Source organism: Myiozetetes cayanensis, unplaced genomic scaffold, assembly GCF_022539395.1.
Source record: "Myiozetetes cayanensis isolate MyiCay16 unplaced genomic scaffold, myiCay2020 scf1, whole genome shotgun sequence".
NCBI classification, from domain to species: Eukaryota; Metazoa; Chordata; class Aves; order Passeriformes; family Tyrannidae; genus Myiozetetes; species Myiozetetes cayanensis.
Window position 1 is genome coordinate 25,245,318 of NW_026086604.1, and position 12,238 is coordinate 25,257,555.

The window sequence follows — 12,238 nt, forward strand, 5'->3', positions numbered from 1 at the left end:
GATAGTTTAAAGGTTTGGTCATCTAACCCATATTGGACATTTGCTTTAGGATTAGACAAATTAGTCAGCTCAGCCAAGCACTTCACTCTTTATACTGATGATAAATGTAGCCTGGAGAGAGTAACTCCCATGCAGAGCTGAGCACAAAGCTCTAACATTAAGTACAATAAATTAATCCAAATGTGAAATATTAATATAATGGAAAACATACCAATAAGAAACAGGATGTACATTCAGTAGATCTTGACTTGTGTTTACTGTAAGTTAACATGTTAGGAAAATAAAGTCACTTGTTGTATGTCCCATGTAAATATGATGCTACTTTATCAGTCTTAGAGATCCAATCATGAGAAATTTTTTCAGTATTATTTCTGAATTTATGTTAATGAAATAAGATTTGATTTTATATTTAGATAGCAGAATTTGTAGGGTAGTCTCGTGACTTAGCTTTTTGCACCATGAATATTAAGAGCAGAAAATTCAAAACAGAAAACAAAGGTGAAGTTAGCAATTTTCTGAAAGATGAGTGTTCAAATCTTAAATTTTTTGAAAGCAGGAAAAGTATTTACCAAACAACAAAAAACCCAAACCACACAGCCTTATGCTGTCATTTAAATGTGAATCAAAGATGAAAATACACCTTCAAAGTTAAAATGTTCAATTTAAATGTTCTACTTATTGAAAATTATACTTTCAAATTCATATTTGGAGAACCAAATAAAAATAAATGCCTTATAAATTTATGCAAGTAAGATATTAATGTGGACTACATTTTTTATTTCTAGAGAAGCTTCTTAGTACTCAATGTGGGATGAGTAAAGTACTATTAATGTATTAGAAGCACAAAAATAAAATAACAAAACAGATCTTTACTCTCTTACTCTCCAAAGATGTCATATAAAGCTTGTCAGCTGCTTTAACTTCCACCAGGTTCAGCTTAATGAAAATAATAGAACTGTGACTTACTGTGTTTTCATCCTTCACCAAAGAAATGCACATGGACATTTTGTCTTAAAATTATTAGTCACTCAGTTACAACTCCAGTTCTACTAAAGCCAAGAAAATACTAAACAAAAGGAAACAAAACACTGTAAAGAGTAAGTTAAGAGTCTGTAAAGATGTTGATTGAAAACTGCTAATCTTTTAGAATATAAAATTTACAGTTTGGAATTAAGTGATTCCATTTATTCAAACTGAAGAAGAAATTAAAAAGGACAAAAAAGAAAAATGGAGAATTGGTAGTGAAGTCATAAAGCCATAGAGAGCAAGTGAGGTTTTTAATTCAGCTTTGTGATGTTAAAAGAGAAAAATCAAATTGGAAAGATTCCATGGTGATGGTTGCAAGAATAATTAGGGTTTTAGAAAAATAACCTTCTAAGGACATTGAAGGACTTTGTTTAGTCTAGAATAGAGAAGATTGAGGAAGGAAGGACATTGATAACAATCTTCCAATAACTAAGTGCTGCCATTAAGAGAGGGACAATCAATTGTTTTCCAATTGTCTGGAAGTAGAATGAGAAGGAATCAGCATAATTTGTAGTAAAAACTATTTATGTTAGCTTGGACATTTGTTCCTTCCCTGAACCATACCAATAGGTATTCTAGAGGCGCAGTGAAATCTCACTTTTGAGGTTTTTAGGAAGAGGTTATACCTGCTGTGGTACAATCTTAGTATACTTAATCCTGGCATTTGCAGTGAACTACTTCACCTCTCAAGGTTTTCCCCCGGCATACTTTTCTATCATTCTGCAAAAGGCCAACAGAGAAAACAAACAGAAACTACATACTCACCCCTACTTTTCAAGTGCTTAGGGACAAGACTAGATAAGTACCACAACAAACAAACATTGATTTTGCCTATGAGTGCAAACAGAGAATCTCCTGCTAGTGTTGAATACACTGTCAGTTGGAAATATCGTCAGAAAGTCTACCTCCTGCTGCCTCATTAAGCACTCAGAGGAAGACAAAAATGGAACTTGAAGCATGTGCATTCGGCCTTCTGGCTCTTCTACACTAAAATAAATGTCCTCCACTCTGTAAAATTATAGCATTCTTTCTTGGCCAGAGAACATATTAAATCCAAACAAATAAACAAACCCCATCAAAAAAAAAAAAAAAAAAAAAAAGGAGATGGAAACTAGAAATATTGTCTCTTACTTTAACTCTTAATAAATGAATGTTTCCTGGAAGTAACCTTTATGCTTAGATCTACCTAGATTTTTTTACTGAGAAGTCATTATTATACAGTTGTCCTAGATTTTGTTATGGCTGCACTTTTGCAAGAAATTATTTTGAAAGTGACCATAAAAACTCAACAAAACATATTGACTCCTTGTGGTTTAAATTTTTTATGCAGTAATTACTTTGTCTGAGTTTAAGAATAGAGATAACTGGCTTGGAGCAGAAGGCCAAACAACTAAATCAGAGTAAAATCAGATTTCTTTTTTTTTTTTTTTTTGAGGAATACCAGATACCAACTAACTCTAACAAAACGCAATCACTAATTAAAACAGTAGTTAGGTATTCCAACTTACTGTGTAACAAAAACTACTTGTTATTCATTGATGTAGCAAATAATGGTTAAAATTCTAATGTGATTCTTGAACTAAAATTTGACTAACAATGTTTATTTTTGTTTAAGATATTTGCATAAATAGTTACAGGAGCTTTTAAGGACTGAATTTGTGAATGCACCAAAGTGAAATACAGTATTTTGACCTATGAAAATCAACTGAAAAATTGATTTAAACTAAATTAAGATTAAAATGTTCAGTTAATGTTAGTCACAAAGTTATTATTATCAGTTTATTTAAAAATGCATATTTATCAAATCATCCAAAGCAGAAAACTAAGCATGAATCTTCTTCCCAACACGTAACCCTGAGAAATGGCCAACGTTTTGTGGGTATCCAGCAGGCATTTGTACTTTTGCTTCTCAAGAAACCACTGAATTGAGACTACACAGCATTCTCTTTAACTGTCTTTAACAGACTACAGAAAACTCTAGAGCAAGGTCTTAGCCCCTAATCTAGGTAGGTACATAACAAAATGTATAAGTGAGGACAAGTGAATTGTCATCACTGACAAAAGTAGGTAGACTTATGAGAATTCTTTTGAATTCTCTAGGGACCCTGGTGTAGAAACATTGAATTAAGGTACTTAAAGATGTCTGTTACTTTTGCTTATTAGGAAAGGACTAAACACTAAATGTGTTTAAATGTGTTTCCCATAGTTTGTAGTATGCAATGCAGTAGCATGTTTTACTTAGGAAAGAAAAATCAGAGGTTTGAGTGTTTGGTTTGCTGGTTTTTGTTTGGGTTTTTTGTTTGTTTGTTTTGTTTTGGGGTTTTGTTGTTGTTTTGATTTTTTGTTTTGTTTTGTATTTTACAGAATGTGTGCTATTTTAGCATAGTATTTGAAAATATAAGTCAAACAAACATTATTCAACACAAGTTTATTATAAAAGATGTTGAAGAGGCATCTTTATATGGCACTTGTGAATATGGTGTAGGGCTGATGATGGTGTTAGGTTGATAAGTGGACTAGATGATATTGAAAGTCTTTTCCAAAGTTAATGATTCTGTGATTCTGTGAAGTGCAAAAATGTAATGCATTGAGAAATTTGTGAATAATAGAACATGAACAACAATACGAAAAAAACCAAACAAACAAACCCAGAGTGTGCACTGCCAATAAAAATATTCCCAAAGCATGGAAGAATACAGAGGTGGAGAACATGACTAGGACAAAACAAAGAAAGTCTCGTGCTTGGACAAAACAACCAGCCTTCAAATTACAGACTTGGATATGCTTTCTAAAGACAGCAGTGTGGTGAATCAAAGCTATCAAACCTCTGGACCACGCTATGGACATAAATTTTAAAAAATCCAACTCTGCATAGGAAGGAAAGTTTTTATTGTTTTAAGTAAATTTTAAAGAAATATATTTTTTAAATGGTAAAATCCAGTCCTCTTTAGATCTCAAAATGAAACAGTGATACACATCTATGAGATTTGTCAGACTGCATCTCTAACAGAACATTGTTTCTTTCAGGTTTTTTAATTGCTGTTTCCATAATCCTTTGTTCTGTGTCCCTTAAAGATTAAATCCCCAAACAACCATGAACTTGTCAGATCATAGATCTAGATCTGTTCTACCTTTTCTGAATTTCATTTAGTGAAGTGACTTTATTCACTTTCCAAGATCACTTTGCAAAAGCATCAGACACAATAACAAGATGTTTGTCAATTGTCCTCTGCTGCAACTAGCCCTAATTCTTATTCAAACACCAGCTACTCTGTCAAAATTTATGAATTTTGTTCATTATCTAAACCATTCCTCTAATATTGTTTAGTTAATCAGCATTAATTGAAAAATAAGCAGTATGTTTATTCTTTTACCACAACAGGTAAGACTACTACTGAGCAGTACATTAATATGGCATGTTGGGGTTTTTTTTCTTCTTTACCTTTTTCATTACAAAACCTGTTCAAAAACAGTTTTGAAATTGAAAATTGCAATATTCATCAGATTTCTATTAAATTTTTACATTACATTAAACAAGAAAAATAGCATTTAGGAAAAAACGTGTAGATATGACAGAGACAAAAATAATAATAGTTATAATAAAATACTTTTTAAAAGAAAAGTCTTTTTTGTGCTTTTAACAAAAAGTATCTAGGACAAGGAGAGTAGTTGTATTAAAAATGCATGTCAGAACTAACTTTACAAATACAGAGTAAAATTATGGGTACTGATCTGATATAAAATGATGACAAATTTACTCAGAAGATGGTAATAAGGAGTATTACGTACCTAATTCTGCTGTGAATAATTCCCAGAATTTACTGTCTTGGAGTAGTAAGAGCCAAGTAGATGTTAAATCCTATTGTTCTTATTTGTATTTCCTAAAATATTGACAAAATATAATAATGATAGAATAGGCCTCTAAACTTGAAAATCTCAACCCACCTTAGACTTTTGCAATCATTCCTATCCATGGGATCATGAACCTGTTTGCATTGTTAATGCAAACAGGAAAGATAAAAGCATGAATCTGAGAGAACTCATGCTTGGAAACAGATCTGATACTGGAAAAACTGAAGATTTCCTTTATAGAAAGGCTTTAGAAAAGGTTAAAATTATCAATTCCATAAATTTATACAGGGGTGTATTTTTACAAGTGTTGACTAAGGAGTTTAGCTTGTTTCTACTGATTCTAAATGTGACTATTGAAGACTGGCTCCCAGAATACTGATAGTTCTCTCTAAACATCATAATTTTCAAAATTCTGTTTTAGTGATACCCTAAAATAACCAGCTATTTGCTTACAACCTCAGATTTGGTTTTATATATGGTCATTATAGAACATTGTGGTCATTGTAGAACATGTGGTCTGTCTAGCAAACTAAACATCAAATAAAATATCATATAAATGAACAGAGGTTTTTTGCCAAAGAAACCCTTGCATTTTCTGATTTGTGGTATGACAGCCAAAGGAAATACAAGAGAAGAGAAACAGCAAAGCAGAAGTGATTGGCTAACACATTTAAAACTCATCATGAGGAACCAAAGGCACAGAGTTCATTCCCACAAACATTGTTTTTTCTTGGGAAACCAGGTTGAAAATAAAAGCATACATTCAGTTATAGTACAATGTGATGGTTCCAAATAGAAAAATAATATTTAGTTAGGGGAAGATTTAATAATTTGATACTTACAGGTATATTTCTCTTCTGATTTTTTAGTGAACTGAGTAGTTCCTTACTGGTGTGGTAACTCATCCTCTTTAGGAAGACATAAAAAAGGCCTTTGACTCTAACTGTCTGGTAAAAGCATCATAATTTTCATTGCAGTACATTTTTGTGAAGCACAGAGTTTTTAAGAGATAAAAGCTACTTTGTCAAGCTTATTTGGGCATTCTGTATCCAGTGATAAATTTTGTGATACTAACTAATCTCCAACAGCTACAGGAAACTCATTAGTGTTCTTTTTCACCATGTAAGTAGAAAAACATCATGGAGAGATTAAGTTACATTTCCAAGCATTTAAGAATGATTATCAAGAGCACAACCTGAATGGAAAGAAATAAAGCAAACGTGACTTTGAAGCCTTATTTGGAGACCAGACACAATACTAGGAAACAAGTGTAAGGACTACATATTCTACACTGGATCTCTTGAGACGACATGTCTGGAAAGCCTTGGAAAAGAAGTTCACTTGTTGTGTTAACTCTTCACACATGAATAGATTAACTCTCTCTTAATGAAAAGGTAACTAATGAAGTGTTAACTCTTCACTTCTGGTACAACTGAATTGCTTTTTTATTGAAGCAGAACCGGAGAAGTAAGGAAAACAACTCTTAAAACCTAGATAACTGCCTTGTTAAAGAAAGGACTAACTACATAAGTAATAAGAGTAATAAGAACATACAAAGAGGATACTAAACAGAAGACTAAAATAGTTTCTTTTCCCCTAGGGAAATTTCAAAGTTTGAAGCACATTGAGGAAAAAAAAAAAGGTATCCAATAAGAATAATCATAAGGGCAGCAATAATCTTCATTCCACTTCATAGGAGCTGCAGGAGATTAAATGTCAAATGAAACGCATTTAGGAAGGCTGCCAGAACATATCTGAGAAACAAACCCAGTTCACCCTGCTTAATCAAGGTCTTGAAATAAAGGCCACCATGTGTCCACAATACACATACACAAATCCAACACTACAATGAAACATGGGAAAAACGGTGCAACAGAGACGACAAAATAAAATTCTCAAGCAAAGAAGCAGTGTCATATAACAACAGATGTTTTGGTTGGGATTTTTTTTGTAGGGTGGGAATTTCCTACCCAAAGTAGAAGCCATTGTTGTAATAAAAATATTAGAGGGAGTACAGATTAAAGCAAATCCTTGTCACACTGCTCCTATAATAAAGGTCATGATAACCTGAGAAGAACTTAAACTGAAAATAAAAGAAAATAAAAAATGGATTTACACAGAGAATGAATTGTTATCCTTGATGGAGCTGAACTTGAGGTGTGTTATGTTTGCTTTCTTCCACTCAGAGGCAGGAAAAAAGTGATCAGTAAAAACATCTACTTGAATGGACTGTGCACTGAGGACTGTTTTTTACCCATCACAACAGTTTCTGAAAATCACCAGTCCTCATTTTTCATTCAGAACTTTTGACACTGATGTTTAAATGATGTTATGTGATTTCCCCTTCTTTCATGTCATTTTCTCAGAGAATCACACACCTACAGCTATTTCTGTCACTTCTGGTTGCAACCAGAGCTGGAGGGTCAAACAGTACTCAAAAATGGACACAGTATCTCAGCTTAGAAGGGTGGAAAGATCACTTCACTCATGAACCGTGTTTCTACTTATGCTTCCTGTTTTCTGGATCTTTTAAAATCACAAGATTGCTTACTCCTGTTCACTTTGTAGTCCTGTGTAACTCTAACTGCTTCTTGAGAAGTTGTTACTTATACCTGTCTCATTCTGTAATTCCATAATAGTTTTAAGAGAGTAATTGTTTGTGTCATCTTCCAGACAAGCAATTAAACACCAGAAAAAAACACATATTGACCAGAAAATGACACTCTAATGGCTGCAGATATAAACACTAAGCTAAGCTTCTAGAGGGCAACAGGTAACATAGGTAAAAAGTAACAATAATCAAAAAAAAGGTTTGCATGCTATCAGTTAAAGAGGACAGGAACACTATTTATACTTGCCTCTGTTTCCTTGGAGAGAAACAAACACAAAGTACTGCAAACTGAGTCATCTGTGTCTGCTACTGCTGTTGACGCAGCAGAGTCAAGTCATGTGAACTGACTCAAAGAACAGATCAAAAGTTTCTGAGAACTATGAATCCCAAAATTTTTTCTTTTAAGCTGGATTTTATTTTCTAACAAGAATTCTGAAGCAAAAACAATCCACTCAGACTTTACCAGCTTCAGCTAGCTTGAAAATGAAAGGACACAGCTTCCTTTTGCTTGACTTTCCCAGTTCCCCTGAACTTTGGTGTCCCATTTATTGCTCCTTTATAGGAGGCAGGAAGCCCTCTATCTGGCTTCCTGCAGTGTATACCTCTATTATCATTCTTGAGCAGTAAGACTGAAAGGGGTTTTTTTTTGGGCCCCAGGGGTTACAAAATCTCACTGGGTTGTTCACACATACTTGCAGACCCAGAGTTCTGCTGGGAAAACTGTTTAGGAAAATTGGCTTTGGAATCAGCCTCCATGAGTTGCCAGAAGCAAGTACGCTGATAGTAAACAATCAAAAAAAAAAAAAAAAAAAGGGCAAAACCAAAACAAAACACCAACAAATACTTCATCCTACATTTTAAAAAAACAGAAAAAAAAAGGCCCGAAAGTACTGTCAATATTAAAAAAAATAAAGACATCCAGACATTTGTCAAAAATGAGGTTGAAAGCCATCAATCAGGTGAAAATAGATACCTGTTGAAAATTTTTTTTTACAAAACTGTAAAGATTACTTTTCTTGGGGGTTTTGTTTGGATTTTTCTTCTGAACAACAAAACCATGCAATGCAAGGGGCATGTAATCACTAAACAGAGTTTAGTGTTTACACAACAGTGCCATCATATGTCCAAATTTCATGCATTTCAAAATGTCATTTGAAAATCAAAGTGAGACAGAATAATAGAAAATAAAATAAAATGCTGTGTTTTAAGCACATGGTGCAGTACAAAGAGCTTTTTTGCAATTACATATTGCACATTTGATAATGGACATAGTTCTGCTGGGTCAGTAATAAAATGCAATTTCTACTTAGTTCAAAAAGCTTATAAGAGACTCAGAGTTGAAGTTCTGTGTGCACAAAAAACTGATGAACACAGTCATTGGAGAAAAATTGCCTATGCAAGCAACCTAGAAATAACAGCAACCAACCAACCAAGAAACAAACAATCCCTCCATATGTAGTTTCTATCTTTCTCTTTGCAAATGTTCTCTATGTTATTATTAGAGTGAGAAATTTGGTAAATGTTCTCATTCCTAACATACCTGAAGCAAACAACCCTGCACTGGGCTATGTTGCTGCTTTTCCTAAAGAGAATAATTTACAGCCAAACGTGTGTCCACCAGTGTGAAGCATCCTCAATGCAACTGAGACTTATCAATTCTACCAACTCTGGAAAAACTTCACAGTAGTCTCAGATCTATTAAACAAAAGAAGATTCATCCTTAAATGAGTTTGAGCATGAATAATCAAACCAGCAGCTAAATCCTAAGCTTTATTCATTTGGTTTTTAGACTGTTCAACTTCAGATCTACTATAAGGTTTTTATAATTGATAATGTTTGCTCTTTCGTAAAAGTTGCCAGGGGACATTGAAGATTTTCACAGTAAGATATTGGGCAGCTGGAATTTTTGGCACCTGAAAAAGCAAGGAAAGCAGCTTGCAAATGAGAGATAAGCATGCTGGTTGAATTCTCCTGCTCAAACATTTGGAATAGAAACTGTAAACAAGAGTGACATTTCTCTTGCCATCACAAAGTTTCAGAACAACTGCACAATACAGAAATGGTCATCACTCCCATATGTAACATTTCAGGGTTGGGAGTTCTCTTTTCAAATTCAAGAAGTAGTTACTGCTCTAATAATGGTGGTTCAGATTTTCATCTTCAGTGCTTGATATTTTCAAAGAGTAATTATAGTATAAAATACTCATTCTTGAGAAGTTGTTTTGCAACAGAGGTATTTAAAACAAAGGCAGCCCACTGCACATACTATGGAATTCATAAAGTTTATGTTTGTTTCAAACCTAATATGTCCAGACCCAAAGTCTATCAAATGTTCAGTTTCTTACATTAAGTGATTCTTTATCTGAAAATTGAAAAACAAGCAACTGTAAAGAATACAATGTAATATAAGGCATGGAAAATTTACAAAATGACAAAATTTTCCCCACAACTCATGATGTCAGAATGGAAATTCATGTACACAAAAGACAAATTCATATTGTGTTCTGCAGTATATTAGACATCATCCAGAATTTGTCTAGCAGTGTGTTATAACTTTTAGTTAATACTTGTAGCACTTTTTTTTTTCTTATTATCCGAAGATCCAGGAGACAATATATATTTTGTACAGGACTGTGAAGATAAATTAACAAGTCCTCAGCTTGACTATAGTTCCATTTAATTTGATGGACTTATTTTGATTTACACTAGAAAAAAAAGTAACAAGTAGCATAACTCATTTGTGCATAAATTCTGATAAATGAATAAATTTAACAACTACCTCATTGAATTTACTCAGCTGAAGATAAATTATGAGAGAGTCCAACAACAGGCTTGATACATGCTTTGCTCTGATGACATTCTTTATAGATCAGTGTTGGTAATGAAAACTTGTCATTAGTACCGTAATGAAGGGATTCAAAATTTGAAAGACCAATATTAACCTGCAAAAGAAAGTGAGATAAAACATAAGTTGGTGTAAGTTTTCTAAATTGTAAAGATCATGGAAAAATACTGCTTTCCGTATAATTTCATGATGTAAGGTATCACCACCAGCATCTAATGTGCCACAATCAGAATCCTATCTAACAGTGCAAACATAGCATCAGAGAAATAAAAAGGAAACAAATAAGCATTTGTACAAGCATTTTGGCAGAATGTCATGTTGTCTGTTTGGTAAAAAAAAAAAAAGGAGTGGTGACGATGTGGAAACAATAATTCTAGTTCTACTGTGAGCTGCTGCTTTTTTTAATTATTCTCTTCAAAATACTTATATTACCTGGTCCAAAGAGCACAGGATTTTTACATACAGAATTGCACACATAGCTGCTTTGTTTTGTGTTTGCTAGACAGATTAGGTGTTTGCAGAAGACACCATAAAGGATCCACAGTACCTCTGAAGAGCAAGAAACAGGCTCTGATAACATGCTTATCGCCAGTAGCTGGATTTGGCTACTCAAGGCAGGTGCTGCTCTCATTTGTCCCACTGTCCAAAGAGGAAGAGTTATTACTACAGAACACAAAACTTTAATATTAGTGGGAAGATTACCTTAAACTGGTAAATTTCATAAACCTTTTGCTTCCTCTCTGCCACATACTTAACCAACTCAGTTGCACAGGGTTACTCTAATAAGAAAACCTGATTTACATAAAAAGGACATATATGTAAATCAATATACTGCTATGATAATGTGATTTTGTTTACTGTTTAAACTGGTTTTAGTATCAATCTGTGTGAGAATAATTTAACAGGTAAGGCTACCCATCATCTCAAAGTCACAGCTCAAGTGACATTAGTATAACAACATTATGAAGCCTCTAATATGATTTCAAACAGTGGATTCAGCTAGATTTGTATGATTTGTGGTGTCAATAATTATTATTCTTATGAATGCAAAATATAAGCTTTTACTACAGCAAATAGGAAACAGTTTTAAAGGTTAAAGGAACATGGCATACTTAACTTGTAGGAAAATAACTTTGGGACACACCTAATGGAGCCAGAAACAGAGTTTGAACAAAAGATATCTAAGCAGATGAAGTAAATTACAAAAGTAGTAAATGACCACCTTTCAACTCCTTTCATGTCATTGTCTACTTCCAGAACTTTTTTTTCTGAGATAACCCAAATGTCTTCATCTTACCCCCAGCTCACGTGAGCTAGCACACACTCATGGGAACTGCACCAACTGATGTCCTGGATCCTCACCTATACTACAAATCTTTTTATGATTGATTAATATTTAGTTTTATTTTGATAGAGGAAAACCAAAAAAAGATGTTCCCTTTTCAAATACTTCTATTTTTTCATTGTGCTTTTGATTTTGTGGATTGAGGTTTTACGTACTTTCGCAGAGAATCAAATTACAGCCCTGTAAGTGCAAATTCACCCTCAGTTATGTAAGCTTTTTTTCAGCAATGGTGTCAGATAACTTTTGGAGAAGTGAAATTCGATCTAAAGACTTAGCTGACATGGAAAGGTTTTGCTAACGCAGCCTGTGGGAACAGCTGACTACTGCCTGGGCTGTGGGAACGACTGGGATTTTTGGATGGCACTCTTCAGAATGACTCCATACTGAACATTCTGGTGTCTCAAGCTATTAAGCTCACCAGAAAAACAACTCAAAAATGTGCAAAATATCTTTTTTACCTCTGGTCATAAAAGAGCTGATTCCGTCCCCCATTTTTTCCACAGGTTTTGCTTTGATTATTTGTTGGGGTTTTTTTCCCCAGGGGGATAGAGGGCAGCAG